The sequence below is a fragment of the Porites lutea genome, chromosome 3 (assembly GCF_958299795.1).
Source record: "Porites lutea chromosome 3, jaPorLute2.1, whole genome shotgun sequence".
NCBI lineage: Eukaryota > Metazoa > Cnidaria > Anthozoa > Scleractinia > Poritidae > Porites > Porites lutea.
The window spans coordinates 40,244,650-40,262,424 of NC_133203.1; the positions used below are offsets into that span (position 1 = coordinate 40,244,650).

General features: G+C 40.2%; 1 protein-coding gene and 1 pseudogene across 1 annotated transcript in view; both read left to right on the forward strand.

Annotated features, from left to right (window-relative positions):
• Positions 1 to 17,775, forward strand: part of LOC140931125 (uncharacterized) — a 135,803-nt pseudogene that overhangs the window by 68,188 nt on the left and 49,840 nt on the right.
• LOC140931127 (uncharacterized) overlaps positions 1 to 17,775 on the forward strand; it is a 123,457-nt gene that overhangs the window by 27,503 nt on the left and 78,179 nt on the right. The window lies entirely within an intron of this gene.

Sequence of the window (17,775 nt, forward strand, 5' to 3'; positions counted from 1 at the left end):
GCAAAATCGTTCTGATCTTTTTGCGACGGTTGAGCAGTTCTTAACATAGTTCGGCAGAAAATGGGCCGAAGAAAGCAAGAACGGGGGCTACTGCCATATTTTGTCAATGTATGAATAACTCTGTTCTAAAACTGCCTCGAAAAGAAACTGAAAGTGCCATAAGTGAAGATTTTCGGGCTGCAGAATTATGTGAGAACCTTGTTTTTTTTTCATTTAAAAATCTTAATGGTAAATTTAGAAGTTAGAGATTTATTGAGCATATGGACACGGACGCCCGTGGGGGAGTGGCCCATCTCATCTGTTTAGTATCACGTAACTAGAGAAGTGTAACTTACATGTACTATCCCTGGGGGGTACTCTTAGGAATTATTGTTGTGGCGCCCAGTTCTGTAAATCCTGACCCTATTTGAGACCAAAAATGTCATTTTGAGACCCGTTTTCAGACCAGACCTTAATAATCCATACCCGTTTTCAGACCTTGCCTTTAGGCGTTTAGGCAGCAATTGTGTCATGATTACTTAGAATAGAGCATAAACATAAAATCATTTAATTTGGGCCTCAAATGCATTTCGAATTCGCATATTTCTATTTCGTTATTTTTCATTTTTTTTGTGGGTGTTGAGAGTTCTAGGTCAGGGCTCGGTAAGGTGGCTCGATACAGTTTTTCAGGGTCAATACCTCCCAAGTTTGAGCATAAACTACGTCGCCATAAACAAAGTTTGGGAAAAATTGCCACCACAGTTGTATTAGATAAAGATGAAAATTTGTTATGATCAGGGTTGAAACAGCATCGGAGTTGTCATAGCAACGAAATGACGCTATCACCTATTTTACTTGCAGCAGTATATCTCGGCACTGGGAACTGTTCTTCGAAAATCATTGAGGCGAGCTTTTTCCTCCAATAGAAGCCTCGATTTTCGTGAAGTTTAAGCGAAATCTGTAAGAGCGTTATCGAGATATTTTGGGATAAAGATTTTGTGGCTAGAAATACGGTAAAAAATGGACAATCTTGGTGTTCGGCTGTTATCTGTAGAAAACGAAGCGCTTTTGACATGCAATTTCATCTCATAGTAGTTTCAATCTTTTTAAAAACGTGTGTGAATGATCAAGGAGATAGCTCTAGCCGATTGCTAGAAAGAAGGATTTGATTAGTATGTATCGAGGCGCTCTTGTTAGCGGTTTTTTTTTTAACATTTTGGTCTACTTTAACAAATTAGCGAATAATTTTTAAACCGCTCGATAGATTTTTTAAAAAAATTAAGATTCTTGAGATTAACCTTCCTTTAGTATGACCTTTTAGTTTCAAGATTATTGATATATTGTAAGGCAGTAAAATAAGGGCTACAATTCGCTAATATTTTGGCAGAAAGTTTGTGTTTACAAGTGTGAGCCTCTCATTATTCAGGGTATTGTGTCCAAGTTTCATATTTTCGTGCACAACAATAGCTAGCATTTTTGCATATTTCAAATGCATTGTTAGTTACTGCTGTTCACGTGAAGATGAAACTTGGAGACAATGCCTTGAATAATTAGAGGCTTTCACTTGTAATGACGAAAGTTCCGATAAAAAAGTAACGAATTGAAGCCCTTATTCTACTGCCTTAGAATATATCAATAATCTTGAAACTAAAAGGTCATATAAAAGGAAGGTTAATCTCAAGAATCTTAAATTTTTAAAAAAATCTATCAAGCGGTTTAAAATTATTCGCTAATTTGTTAAAGTAGACCAGAATAGTTAACAAAACCGCTAACAAGAGCGCTTCGATACATACTAATCAAACCCTTCTTTCTAGCAATCGGCTGGAGCTATCTCCCATGATCTTTCACACACGCTTTTAAAAAGATTGAAACTACTATGAGGTGAAATTTCATGTCGAAAGCGCTTCATTTTCTACAGATAACGATATTGTCCATTTTTTAATGTGTTTCTAACAATAAAAACTTTATCCCAAAATATCTCGATAACGCTCTTACAGATTTCGCTTAAACTTCACGAACATCGAGGCTACTATTGGAGGAAAAAGCTTCCGTCAATGATTTTCGAAGAACAGTTCCCAGTGCCGAGATATACTGCTGCAAGTAAAACAGGTAATAGCGTCATTTCGTTGCTGTGACAACTCCGATGCCGTTGCAACCCTGATCATAAATAATTTTCATCTTTATTTAATACAACTGTGGTGGCAATTTTTCCAAAACTTTGTTTATGGCGACGTAGTTTACGCTCAAACTTGGGAGGTATTGACCCTGAAAAACTGTATCGAGCTTCCTTAAATCACAGTGCGCGGATATTTTTCATCAGAGCTTTCTCTGGTTGTTACGCCATACTGACGTGCTCCAAAGAGGGCGAAACAGCTGTCTATCACCACAATCCCGCTCTGTTTTGAGTTCTTTCGGTGTCGTGTTGATGTCTTACAGAGTTAATTTTCACGTAGTACGATCAGCATTGCAGTATTCTGCTTGCAGAATTTAATATGTCTCCGATAAGTACGTTCATACGCTTCCGTAGTTCCCTCATAAACCATAGTCGATTCCAGAGAAAATTTTACACCCGTTTTCAGAGCAAAAAGGTCCAAAAACCATACCCTTTGGGGCGGCACATAGCTATATGGCTTATATAAGCGGTTTTTCCACCCCCCCCCCCCCGGGTACTTTCTAACATACTTTTTTCTGCATCGTTCATCTGTTTGCTAAGAAGCCCCCAACTTGGAACACTACTGAAAGATCATTATGATCAGCAGCAAACTTTGTGAATAATCAGATTTACAACTTTCTTTTTATTTTACTTTTTAAACTGTGATGACATTATCAAAATACGTAAAGTAGTCTATTTGCCATATAATCAATTTTGAAGGTCCAAGATTTTGCCAATTGTCCACGTTTCGATTTTTCTTAATACTGCCGGCCCTCAAAACGCTCGAAATGTACTCTCAGAAAACCTAATTCTCCCAACGCCCCCTCCCCATCCAAGAATCAAGTGCACTCGTTTTGGTCCGTCTTCTCGTTGGAACGCACTCTCACAGAAAAAAAAACCTTGCTACGGGCCTGGCCGAGGATAATTCTTTAGAATAACCTCCTACCTCCTCCCACATCTCTAGCCTCCCCGCAGACGTCCTTTGGGGTTCGTTTGTCACGCATTCATTTCTCCCCCAATGCGTGACAAACGAACCCCAAAGGACGTCTGCGGAGAGGCTACCCACATCTCTGGCCTCAGATCTTTCGCGCCGCTGTATCTCAACCAGGAACAAAAAACACACCCAACAACTACCCGCTACGCAGGCTACTGCAAGTAGTAGTGGAGAACTGAACTGCTCGCTAAGTACCTGACGTTTTTGCTGCATTATATAATGAAAACTACTGATAGAAATTATAGGTTGTACATTTTATAGCTTTGTAGATTTCTAAGATCAATATCATTACCGGCTTTGAGTGCATGTAAGCGATTCATTTAAGAGATTGCCGAGTAGCCTGCGAGCAAGCTCATTTGGGGATATCGTGAAAAGTGACGCGCGTGAGGCACGCGAGAGGAGATGCGAAAGCAGGGGATGGCCCCTCGCGGCTTGCTTCGTTTGCCAAAACATGAGAGCTTGATCGCAGGTAGGAGCCCATAACCCGGAGCGTGTAACCCCCATACTAGTCCTATGTCACGGCGTTTTTACTACCGGTTTATCTGTAGACACAGTTGAAGACAATTTTTCCCGCGAAAATGAAATCTCCGCCACGTCCATGAACGCATTCGAAGTATAAGCTGTCAAAGAGGAAAACGTAACGTCATTAAAAGGCAAAAGTTATTATTTTTAGGGCTGTATTTTTTCCTGACTGGTTTGTGTAACTTTAAAGATATCGTAAAATTCCGAAAATAAGCCCCGGGGCTTATATTTTTCAAAAGCCTCTTTTGAGGGGCATATTTTTGGAGGGGCCTGTATTGGGAGGGGCTTATCTACGGAGGGAAATTTGCGTTTCAAAATCGGCCAGGCTTATACTGGGAGCGAAATTTACGTCTCAAAATCGATTGGGCTAGCTTTTGGTTGGAAGCAAACTTTGTCAGTCATTTGCAGAAAGTGTTCACTGAAACTAGCCTTGAGAACGTAGATCTTACTGAAACTAAGCCATGCGAGTACTTTGTCTATATGGAACGAGGAAATCCAAGCCAAGAGTTAAGAGTGAACTATGCAAACAGCAATATAGTGTGACACATTTTGACTGCAATCATTTGGCACACGTAATAGTTCTTTGGCAAATGCAAAAATTTTTGTGTTACTGTACAGTTTTTTCTTTACTTTATTTTGAATTTGAGGGCAATTTCCAAGTACAAGCCCCCGGGGGACTATATTTGGAGGGGCGACTTAACGAACGGGTTTTGGGGTTACGAGTTTGGGTATATATATATTTGTATATATTTGGTGGGGCTTATACATGGAGGGGCTTATTTTCAGAATTTTACGGTATTCTAAATTTGCGCCAAGATCGTTCTAATGGGCTCCTGTCGCAGGCCAGATTTCTGCCTTGTTTGAGATACCTGTGGACATGTGTTACAAGGCGCGGGTCTCTCATTTAAAAATAAAGGTCCCTTATAACGTCTTACTCGGAGACACTACTAATGCAAAGATCTTGAAATATGCAGGGTCTCTGAAATAGCATTTTAGGCCTTCTGAGAGCATGTATTTCGTTCCCATTTAAGAAGTGTACTTTGTTTAATACCCGCTTAATTTTTCTTTGTTGAAGCTATAAAGAAATAATTTTCAGGCTTTATCGAACTGAAATGAACACATTGAACCGAAGAGCAGCGTGAAGAGCGTGGCCGCTGACCAAATTAAACGTGCCTGTCAAAATTATTGGGGGGTCCCATGCCCCCCTGGCCCCTCCCCATGCTACAGTACTGAAAAATCAGTAAGAAACAGTATTATAAACTATAGTATTCAACAGAATTTTCGAATCAAAGCATAACCTTGAACGTACAGAAAATGCGTTACCGTCAAAGGGCAGGGAACCCAGGGAAGCATCAGAAGTCAATCCCGCGCGCGCTCGTTCCTTTTCCTCGCTTTGGGCGGAGGTAACGAGCCCAGACCACCCCAATGACCACCCCAATCATTTGTAGAAAATTATAAAACGGCAATGAGGAAGTAAACAAAAGAATAAAACGAAGAATATATAGACAAATATATTTCAATATATATTTTTTTTGTTTTAAGGATCAGTTTGTCGTGTTTATGATTTTGTACACAGTACAAGTTACAGGTCTACAACTAAGAGATCCGGCAGCATTCAACGGTTTGTTGCTTGGACTTGGTGATATTTTATATTTTCTCACCCCGATCTTTGCTAGCCTGCGTAGCATGGCGGTTTTGTCAAGCCGGGCGCAGGAGCGGCGTAGCCACGAAATTCGCGCGCGAAGCGCGCGAGAACGAGCGGCGAAGCCGCGAGAAAAGTTGCTCCCGCCCCAATCTCCTCGCCGTTTCTCTGCCCTCGCCCGCCTTTATTACTTAGCGCGCCCAACCAAAACCGCCATGCTACCCCGGGGGGGGGGGGGGGGGGTACTCCCATACATTACCTATACGGGTATGTGCCGCCCAACGGGGTCGTGATTCTGAAGCTCCTGATTTAGAACGGGGTATCCATTTAAGAGGCGTTTTCTAGAACGGGGTATGAAAAATTGTGGATCACGGCTTTATCTTCTGCTGAAAATTGTTACTGATTATGAAGAAGTATTTATTTGATGTATAAGTCGAACAAATAACGAAATATCTTTTAAAAAAACAGGGCTATTTCAATTTACAAACTTTCTAGAACGGAGTGTGAAAAAATTGGCGCATTTCTAGAACGGGGTATCAGTTTTAGGGCGAATTCTAGAACGGGGTATAAAAAATCGGCCCATTTCTAGAACGGGGTATCAATTTTAGGGGGAATTTTTTGTAGAACGGGGTGCCAATTTGGAGTCCCGGGCGGCACATACCCACCCAAAAAATACCCAAGTGCCCCCTCGGGCATGCTACGCAGGCTAGATCTTTGCGTGAATCGTTCATATATTTGGAAAATGATTTACTCCTGCATGAAAGATAGGATAACTAAAAGTAAATGTGTTGAAAGTAAAGTTATCCAATTTCTTAGCCTTTATTAAAAAAAAATATCGTCTTGCAATAGAGGTGCCATCACGCAAGACGTCTAGCGAAATAAAATGAAATAAAGTTAAAAATAATTACAGCAGTCACAAAATCTCCTACAAAAGATAAAATGGATAATAATATCATAGCATAAATTATTGAACAATATGGACTTAATGTTAACAATTTCGCCTGGTAACGCATTCCAGTTAGAAACTGATCACTAAACTATACCAGGAGCCTGACTATACTAAACAAACAAACAAAAAAAGGAAAACCCGTCACCCGTGCCCACACTTATCTAGCTTAGGTCCCCACTCCCCACGAGTTTAACACGGACCTCGTCCCCAGGTTCTTCTCGCTTTCCAATATGGCGGCGACAGGAACGCGAGAAGACCCTGGGGACGAGGTTGTGTCAAAAGCAAAATGGCCGCCATCAGAAAGTGATTTATGAATCTTTCAGTTCTTGGTTTTATCTTCCGTCGTGTGATTTGATCAAAGCGACAAGGTCTTGTTACTGAAGGTAAGAAAGTTTTCAATACATTATGGATATATTTAGTTGTGAAAGTCAAATGATAGCGACTAGCTACTCGGATGAGAACAAACAGAGATGATCCCGAGTCCTACTACTTTCGGGCTCGATATGGAGCCATCAGGTCCTAATAACAACGGACCTGAACTTGGTTTCCAAGATACAAATATCTATCTCCTGTTTTAAAATTTTTTTATGTTTCCAAGCTTATTACGTTGTTTTGTATCTGAAGACTTCAATAAGCTTTAAACTTATCTTTTCATGATTTACTATTGCACGTAATGACCTTTGGTCACCTTTATTCAAAAATCTGTAGTCTTGCCACAGGGTTGCCATCACCCAAGACGCCTAATAGATCGTTTTCACTGTCACGCAACAAAAAAATAAATTGGAAACCGTCCAGTGGAAGAAGCCAAGAAACTGAAATGTTATAAAAGACTAATATATAAACAATTTGTCCCAAGTCTCAGGTCTTTGTCGCTCACAGTTTCTGAGTTATTTGCCGAAATGTTCCACGCACCTTTGTAGAGCTTTGTACGGAGACGCCACATTGGTGCACCATTTTGGTGCACCAATATGGCCACCAGATATCAACAAAGTTCAAAAGTTCACTTTTTCTTTTGAAAAGCTCTTTCTTTTCACTCGAGAACTAGCATACGTGCACATAAAATTGCTGTATTTTCGAAATGAAACATGCTGCGGGACTAGAAACTTGTACAAAGATTTATTTTTTGTTTATCTTCAACCTAGTGTAAATAAGAATTCGTAAAACCTCTCTATTTTGACTATACCATTTGATGACGTCACTGTGAAAACCATAGATCTATAAAATGAAATAAACTTAAAAGCAATGATGTTAAAAAATTTTCTACAAGAGATAAAATAGATAAAAGTTCCACAGCATCAATCATTAATTTACTGTAAAAAATTCATCATTGACTCAAATACTCAAATAGGACTTTTTCAAATCGATGTGTGGACTTAATGTTAACAATTTCGCTTGGTAATGCATTCCAGTCCTTGACAGTTCTACACTTAACACGGATGTCGAGCGTTGTCACGTATTATCTTTGCCTGTGAATACAGCCGTCTGTCCTTGCTCTTCACAGATAGCAGTCGACTTGTACCTAAACAATTTTGAAAAAAATAGTTGAATTCAATAAGAGTCTTGTTTACTTTGTTGTTTAATTCAATTTCCACATGAGTTAAAAAATTATCTGCTGTGATTTCTTAAAAACTTTCTTATTCACGTACACAATTTTGAAAGTATTTGACCAACTAGTTGGATTTTACTAAAACTATTATTCCTCTTGTTCTCATGGCCTTCGACCTCATGGGCTATTGACTCAGAGCCCATTCAGGCTTGAGGGATAATTGTTAATTATTATTTGGACCAAATGAATAAGAGATAGGTGGTATTAATAAATCAAACTGTGATACTTCATGTTGACTGATCATCTGAGTTCTCTTTTCCTTAAGCATAAAAATCCACAAAGATACAAAATAATTCATGGTATGCATTCCATAGGACATGAAGATTGCCCAAGTGATATGAAGATGTTTTTCTAGAATATCCTGTTTGTGTAGTTTCTGTGGTTGTTGTTAATGACGCATATTAAATTCTTTTAGTCTTTGTTGTACTTTAAAATAGAAGGAGTATATTTTTATTTCGGTGAACTTTGGAGTCTGTCTTCAGATTAACTCCCTGGTTACATAAAGGCTAAAGCATTTTTCAGTCTAGGGATGGTTTATTATGTATAAGGATGACCGGGTCGTAGTATGTTCATTTGGGGTCAAATTTTCCAAAGCCCGTTCAATTTGAGACTGATTTGAAGTGAGTAACTTGGGAAAATCATAATGCATTTCACAAAATTAAGTAACCTCCCCATCAAATATTCCTCCCTGTCTGTCAAACATGCTTAAAAAATAAGCTGCCAGGGAGCTTTATAGAGGATTTATGGTAAAACGTGTTCCACTAAATTGTCTGTAGGATTTAATGACCAATATTGACCAATATTGTAAATGTATGTATGTATTGTTAATGAGGCAACCAAGCTAAGAAGCGAGGTTGCCTCTGCTGCAGATTCATAATTCTGTGTAACCCTCTATAATTTGAATTTTCGACCATATTTGATTGTCAGTAAGACCCCATATTCGGGCAATCATGTCATGGTCTTTTATTTACAACTCCTGGTATGAGATTAAGTGATCCAGTGTAAAACTGATCATTATCTGCTCCTGAGGATCTAACGGGTGAGAAAGCTTTAAGATGATTTCTTGTTTGAAAGAGCTACTAGTGCTCAGTTATGCATGATAATTTATGTATAAAGCAACAGCTGATCAAAGAAGAGGCTTGCAAGCTCAAATTTTTGTGGGAGCCAGCTTATTCCTCGCAGCTCGTTTTCAGCATTCTCTTTTCCTTTGTAAACTGAATTTGAAGCGGTAGCTGTTCAATGAATAGGCTTACACTCTCAAAACTTTTATCAGAACCAACGTGTTCTTCACAGTTCCATTTACATTGAGCTAGTCCTCATAGTCCCTCACCTTCCGTGAGGATTGCAACGCCTTTGTGGACCTTTTGTTTTTTAGAATCTATTTTTGTCTTTTGAGGGATTTTGTCAACCAGCATGTTCTTTTGCAGATTTATTTACTTTGAGACAGGCCTAAACTAATGTGAGTAAAGGAACGAGTTTGTGGACATTTTGTTTTAAAGACTATTGTTATGCCTTTCGAGAGTGACACTTGCTGAAGTTTTTATTTTTGTACCTCTGGTACACTCTGCCCCATTCTTACGCTTTTGACACATTTTGCTTTACACCAATTTTTTCATGATGCGGAATATTGTTTTCTTACCACAGATAATGCTGTCGATCAGCGAAAGGCACCCGTTTCTTTAGTCTGCTTCTTCCTCTTCTTTTTATTTTTTGCTTTTGGTAGTACATTTCACTAAATTAAATAACCAGGTCCCTCTCAAATAATCCTTACTCTCTGTTAAACATGCTTAAAAAATAAGCCCCCAGGGAGCTTTATAGGGGATTTACAGTAACACAGGTTCCACTATTTTCTGTATTAAAGCTGCATGATGAGCCTTAATTACCATTTATAAATGCCTGTTATTTTACAAACCACAGGGAAGTCCCCGATCCAAATACAAAGTCAACAAATGATTAATTTAACCCTGTTGATGGATTCTCCATGTTGAAGGGGTCATGTAAAGTTGTACATGTAGGTATGTAGTCTGTTTATGACAGGCCTAGAACCATTTTTTCATAGGCAGGTATCTTTAAAGTTTTCTAATTTTCCACACCTCCTTAACAACATTCAGATGTCGCACCCCTTGGCTACAAAGTTGGGGCACCAAAACAAAATATCATTGTGCATTTACCTGAGAATTTTTCTTTTTCCTGCCAAAGGGTACCATAACTATAACACGTTTCAAGAAGAACAAACTCAATGTCCTTTAAGTGCCTGCAGTGCAGCAAGTGCTTTAGTCTAGCAGGAGACCTAAGGAGTCATCAAAGAGTTCACAATGGGCAAAAGCCTTACAAATGTAAAGAGTGTGGCAAGCGTTTTAGCCAAGACAGAACCCTAAGGATTCATGAAAGAGTTCACACTGGGGAAAAGCCTTATGAATGTAAACAATGTGGCAAGTGTTTTAGCCGAGCAGAAACCCTAAGGATTCATGAAAGAGTTCACACTGGGGAAAAGCCTCATGAATGTAAACACTGTGGGAAGTGTTTTAGCAGAGCAGGAAACCTAAGGACTCATGAAAGAGTTCACACTGGGGAAAAGCCTTATGAATGTAAACAGTGTGACAAGTGTTTTAGCCGATCAGGAGCCCTAAGGTTTCATGAAAGAGTTCACACTGGAGAAAAGCCTTATGAATGTAAACAGTGTGACAAGTGTTTTAGCCAAGCAGGAAATCTAAGGACTCATGAAAGAGTTCACAATGGGGAAAAGCCTTATGAATGTAAACAGTGTGGCAGGTGTTTTAGAAATACAGGAACCCTAAGGAGTCATGAAAGAGTTCACACTGGGGAAAAGCCTTATGAATGTAAACAATGTGGCAAGTGTTTTAGAAATGCAGGAACCTTAAGGAGGCATGAAAGAGTTCACACTGGGGAAAAGCCTTGTGAATGTAAGCAATGTGGCATGTGTTTTGGCCGAGCAGCAAACCTGAGGAGGCATGAAAGAGTTCACACTGTGGAAAAGCGGTACGAATGTAAACAGTGTGACAAGTGTTTTAATGTAGCAGGACACCTAAGGATTCATGAAAGAGTTCACACTGGAGAAAAGCCTTACAAATGTAAACTGTGTAGCAAGTGTTTTAGCCATGCACCTAGCCTGAGGAGGCATGAAAGAATCCACACAGCACTCTATTAAACATTGGTGTCAAAGTTGTGCACTCTGTCATCACTGCGAAACACAGCTGTTGGATTTGTCAAGAGGAGATGAGTTGTGAGGCTCTTCTTCTTCAACATTATGAAAACCAAGGAATTGTTCAGTGTGACGGTGCCTGGTGGGGGCCGCTCGCAGGGTTGCCATGGATACCTCCTCCTCATACTAGAGCATTGCCCGGCTCCACCAACTTTGAAGGCACCAACGCCCAAGCTCATCTATTGGTGATGAGTTTAAGAGGTTTATAAATGGCTTTGGAGCATTTTCGTTGGTGTTAAACGACCCTTTCTGTTAAAGTCGCACAGCAGAAATCGTACCATTCCAGTGTATTGAATATCAAGCACGGCAACATTAACGCCGTTGTCTTACTGGACCTCAAAAAGGGAGTGCTTACCATTTGTACGGAAATTTCGGTGAAAAATTTCGGTCAAATGGTACTGGTATTTTGTTTGGCACAGCAAAGAGGAACGGGATTGAGTTATACCATTTACAAAATACCGATAAATTTTTCTCTCTCTCTCAAGATGAAGCCTGGCGCGGTCGGTCGTGTCGGTAAAAACGGGAAAAATGTAATACCTCGAAATGTAGTACTTGTTTTCCGGAAAATTTCCACCGGGATGAACCGTTCCATTTGAACTCTCCCCGGAGTTTCCGGGTTTTCCATACAAATGGTAATTTCTCAGGCTGTTGATACGGTTGACCATACCTCACGATTATCTAACCTTGACTGCGGTATAACCGGCCCTGAAGGAGACAGGTTCAGATCATACCCTTCAAAGTTGAATTGGGCACGCAAAGTCTGTAGCTTTTCGGTTTTATTTGGCTGTTTGACGAAGTGAGAGCCGAATCTCGCGATTACTTCGATTTCTTTGATTTATTCTTTAACTTGGCTTTCCCGGGGTTTGAACCGACTCACCTGTGTGACCCGTCAGATCAGGGGAGACTCTAAGTTGAGGGATAAGCCGATTGCGCTACTGCGACCCAAGGTAGTTCGGAATGTGAAAAATAGTTATGAAATTATGCACTAGTTTCGGGACAAGATTGGGCGTGCAAGTTCGTGACTTTTCGGCTTGTTTCGACTATTTCACGAAATGAGACCGGACTATTCTTGAGATCACCTCGCGTTTAGTCTTTAATTACGCGAGGAATAAATAGAGCATATTACGTGGCCGCGCAGAGACTAGACTTTCAAAAAAGTCCTTCGCCGGATTTACAAGGCTCACTCCGCTCGCCAAGAGGTCGACTTGTAGCAAGTCTACGCAGAGGCACGAAATTTCTCTTCGAGTGTTGAAAAACATTTCACGAGTGAGCCCTGCTTTCAAACTGCTTTGTGATGAATTTAAAGTCACAAAATGCTGCAAAAAAGACATTTTGTCTTTGTTGAGTGTTACGTAGTAAAATTGCTTTAATGCGTTGCGTGACTTTCTCGAACGTTCTCCATGTTTTTGGATTATTCATGAATATTTTTACATTTCAGCATGAGTCAGCAGATTTGCATCCGTTACTGAAATCATAAAATATGTCGAAAAGCTACTACTGTTGGCCTGTTTAGTATTTTCACGAACCTTATGTCAAACGGTATACAAGTTCCAAGCGAGTTCTTTTGACGAACTAAGTTTTTTCCCACGAGCTGAAGTGCTGGGTTTAGTCAGTGTGACGAAGGTCGATTTTCAAGTTCTGTGTTTACAAGTTGGCGGAAGCCGTAAGATATCTGAAGTTCAAGTCAAGTCTTTGTTGGCGGATGCTGCTTTTTAAAGCTCTGTAAAGGCTATGTTCCTCTGGTATTAAACTTCCTTGTGTTAATCCGACGTCCCTGCGTGCTGATAGTCAGTGAACAATTATCCTCAAAACAATCGAACTCGTAACATTGAGTTGCTCAACGTAATTGACTCCTTACCCATGCCTTACATATCTTTAATCAGTACATGAGAGTGCTATGCTGTTTTTGACGCCTGCTGTGACTAAGAAAAATAGAGAATTCTTTTTCACTGTTTGTTTTGTAAGACTTGTTATTCACCGCCAGTAACCTCATATTTGACTTAGGTCTAAACGTTTAGACCCAAGTCAAATTTAGAAGGATTTGTATGGTGTCATCAGAGCATAACTGGGCCAATGTCTCAGAGACAATTTGTCCCGAAATGCTAGTTTTTGGCAAGTAGGCCTCTTGGATGTTGCTCTTTTCAGAATATCCTGACAAATCCCATAATGTCACAAATTAACACCTTACTCTTACCATATTTCATTTCTTACTATTCCTCCGCATGTACACTTGATCAGTTCCACAACCACGACGCCGAAGTGTCGCTCCGTAGCGTCTTGTTAAAGTATTAAAGTTATCTTACCTTAGCGTAAATCCTCTATTACCCCCCACCCCTCCCCCCGCCGCTGGGGGGCTTATTAATTTCAAGTACGTTTGAGAGTAGTCTCCCTCGCAGCCTTTTTTGTGTCGTCACGCAACGCTCACTCCCAGCCGTTTTTGTCTCGTCACGCAACGCTCCTCCCCAACAAATGGCTGCTGACATTCGAACCACATTTCTTTCCTGAATTGAGCCAATCACAGCTTTGGTTCTATTTTCTGTAACTATTTCGCACCAAATAATCCTTTAACATGTTGTCCAATCATAGCCTGCTTTCTATCGTATCATGTATAGTTGTTCAGATACGGCGCTGATGAACTGGAAAACGTCAAATCCAACAAATATCTTGGACTCATAATGAGTCCTTTTGGAAACTTTAATCTCGCTAGGCAAGAGCTGAAGAAAGTTGCACTTTAAGCACTCTATAAATTACAGAAAGAGATGGGAAACCACTTCAAGAAAATATAAAATTAACGATGTAGTTATTTGATGCACTGATATCTCCCATACTCTTTTATGCGAGTGAAGTGTGGGTGATTGATTGCAATGGACAATTAGAAAAGGATCCAGCAGAATTAGTTCAAAATAAATTCCTAAAGTGGTTGCTGGGAGTTAATAAATACTGCAATAACAATGCGTACAGGGCTGAGACAGGAAGGTTCCCAATGAGAATTAAAGCCCAATGTAGGAACTTTAAGTTCTAGTTAACCTTAACCAAAAATGAAAACAAATTATCCCAAATAGAATACATGACATTGAATGGAAAGAAAATAAAGCTCTCTGGAGCAAAAAAACCAAAAGCTTATTGGAACAGATAGGATAAGGAGAACTCTGGATGAAAGCACACTATGCGGACAAGGGAATCGTAAACATGATAAGGCAACGACTTAAGGATATCCAACTACAATGATGGCTAAGTGAAATAAATAACGACAGATGCTTACTAAAGCAACAAAATGAGAACCTACCCGGCGGTTATAGACAGTTACAAATGTGAAGATTACCTACATCAGGTCACCAATACGCGACACAGAATAGCTCTAACAAAATTGCGACTTAGCAACCACAAATTAGCCATAGAGACAGGACGTTATTTGAGACCGTTTAAGAAACCTGCGGAAAGAATTTGCCCAAGTTGTAAAATAGAAATGGAGGACGAATACCATTTTCTAAATATATGCCCTGCTTACCAGGAAAAAGATGGTCGTTACTAGATTATTTTGATGAAAGAATATAGAATAAAAAAAAATGTCCAAACATGTATTCGAATGCTTTGAATAAAGGAAAGGGGTGAAGACGGCAAAAAGTAAAAGTATTCTAGGACTTAATTAATAACTTATTAGCCATATATGGTTAGGAACTTTTTGTTGCTTGTAATTTTAGTTATTTGGAAATAGTTGATATACTATTTATTGTATAAGACTCCAAGTAAATAAAATATGTATATGTATGTATGCCTTGGATGGCAAATTCCAGGGGGTGGGGACTCTTGAGCTGTCAAATCCCCCGGGATGGGGACGAAAAAGGAGGACAAATGACCCGTCCTCCGTCAATACTGCAATTTCTTTTTTATTGATCGCACAGTCGAATAGTGCCGTTTTAAGCATTTTAATGAGCGATTTTTTTTCAATTAACGTCTTCCTCTGTAATAGCACTAGGATTCTCATTAAGACTTCACGCCACGTAGCCTGCGAAAACATCCGTTTCTCCTCGCTCTTCGCCGCTGGGGACGTTCCGCGCGAAACGTCCCCAGCGGCGAAGAGCGAGGAGAAACGGATGTTTTCGCAGGCTACACGCCACGACGACACGCACCAGTTTATAATTTTAATACTGATGTAAAATTATTGACATTAAAATTAATAGAGCGCTGTAACGTTATATGTTATGAATAGTTTTAGAAATATGAAGGGATGCTTTTCAAATAATATCAACAGAAATTTGATTCAATGACCAAAAAACGTTGGTTCACGTCGATAGTTGACTGGATAGCTCCCGATTTCGCTATGTAATTCTGGCTTGATAAGCAATGAAGAAATGCATGCTTAAAATCAAGAACATGCCTTTACAACCCTCTTCAATTTTTTCCCGCCCTTGACAGATGAGCCAATCTGCTTTCTTTAACAGTAAAATCCTCTGTTTAGTTATGATAGGGAACCGCGTGCGTGTCAAAGGCTCGGGAATGGCCGCGGGGTTGCAAATGCCCGGCCCACGGGCAGCACAAACTTTGCAAATGCCCCAACCCCAGGACTAACAAGGCGGGCAAATGCCCTGCCCAGGGGGGGCTGGGCGCAGCTGGAATTGAATGATGCGTAAAGCATTATTTTTGTTTTTTGCAGTTCCAATGATTTTTTTAGAGACGCGCATGCTTTTATCTGGCCTTGTCTGGTCTGCCTCTACATGCGACAGGACTGAAGGAATATGCTGGTAATCAGGAGCTTTGGGTTAATAAAACAGTTGGAAAGAATGTGGTTCGAATGTTGGGGAGGAGCGTTACGTGACAAGATAAACACGGCTGCGAGGGAGACTCGTCTGAGGGCGGTTTATTAGAGTGAGGGGAGGGGAGGGGAGGGGGGGGCGCTTATTTAATTTAGCGAAGATGGTGGTAGCGCTCCTTAAAGAAGTAGAATTCAAAGTGGAAAAGCTCATGTATGCAGCCGAGGATCAAAAATAAATCCAAACTTCCAACACGTTATAATACTATCCTGGTTCAGTCCAAATGAACTTGTACAATTTATGTTTTCAGCTTTATTATATTCCTGGCTATTTACAGTATAATTGATCTAGGAAGGGCGTGTGGATGCATCTGGCTACGGGCCTGGCCGAGGATAATTCTTTAGAAAAACCTCTTGCTTTCTCCCACGTCTTTGACCTCAGAGCTTTCGCGCCGCTGTATGTCAACCACAAACGAAAAACACACCAAATAACTACCTGATGCGCACGCTACTTCAAATAGTAGTGGAGAAATGAACTTCTCGGGAAGCAACTGACGTACATTTTAACGCCTTCGTAAATTTCTAAGATCAATATCATTACCGCCTTTTTATGTAGGCTATTTATTTAAGAGATTGGTATTGAGAACTATTCGAGATATAATTAAACAAGAGTTGGAAGGCGCGGGTCACGTATTTGAAAAGAAAGGTTCCTCTAAAACTTCTTTTTACACTACTAATGCAAATAACGTTTCAGCGAAAAATCAGTAACAAACAATAATATAAACCACAGTGTTCAGCACTTATTCAACTGAATGTTTGAATCAAAGAATAACCTTGGAAGGTGCAGAAATTTCAGCCGAGAAAAAGTCTTACCGTCGAAGGCCAGGGAAACGATGGAAATATCAGAAGTCAAGCCCGCGTGCGCCCGTTCCTTTTCCTGGCTTTGGGTGGATGTTACGAACCCAGCCCACCCCAAACACTTGTAGAAAATCATAAAACGGCAGACTGATCATTGAAGCAAGGCGATAATGGAAAGCAAAGGTGGCGCAGTGGTGAGAGCACTCTCCTCCCATCAATTCAAAGTAGACAGACTGCAAATCATCTTAGTTGCTAAAAAATATATATCTACGTGTCGCAACTGTTCATCAGTAGGATGCCTAAAATGCGTGCAATTCCACCATTGGTTTCGGCTCCATGTGGTCCGGCCCGGGTTCGAACGTATGCCATATGCGAGTTGATTTTTTTGTTGGTTCTTTCCCCGGGGTTCTCTCCGGGTACTCCGGTTTTCCCCTTTTCTTAAAAACCAACACTTTCAAATTCCAATTCCATCTAAGAACGCACGGACACGTTTCGACCAAAGTATTCCGTGAGTCAACAAATTACAAACTGTTTTAATTTATGAAGAAGTAATCAAAAGGAAAAAACGAAAAAATATTTAAACAAATATATATTTTTTCTTTTATTCCTTTGTTTACTTTTTGATCGCCTTGGCGTCTTATTGTTTTCTGCAAGTTACCGTAAAAATCCGAAAATAAGCCCAGGGGCTTATATTTCTCAAAGGCCCTTTTTGTGGGGCATATCAGTTTGGAGGGGCTTATCTACGAAGGGAAATTTGCGTTTCAAAATCGATTGGGCCAGGTTGATAGTTAGGAGGAAGTTTACCGTTCTTGCTTTGTTTTACTAGTTTGAGGGCAATTTCCAAGTACAAGCCCCGGGAGGGGCTTATATTTGGAGGGGCGATTTAACGCAGGGTTTTTTGCGTTACGAATTTGGAGGGGCTTATACATGGAGGGGCTTACTTTCGGAATTTTACGATATTATGTATTGATCCAGGTCTACAACTTAACTGGGAGATCTGGCACCACTCAACGGTTTGTCGCTGTAGACTGCTGATATTCAGGGCGTAAGAAGCTAGGGTAGCTTCTTACGCCCCGCTGATATTTTATGTCTTGGCGCCC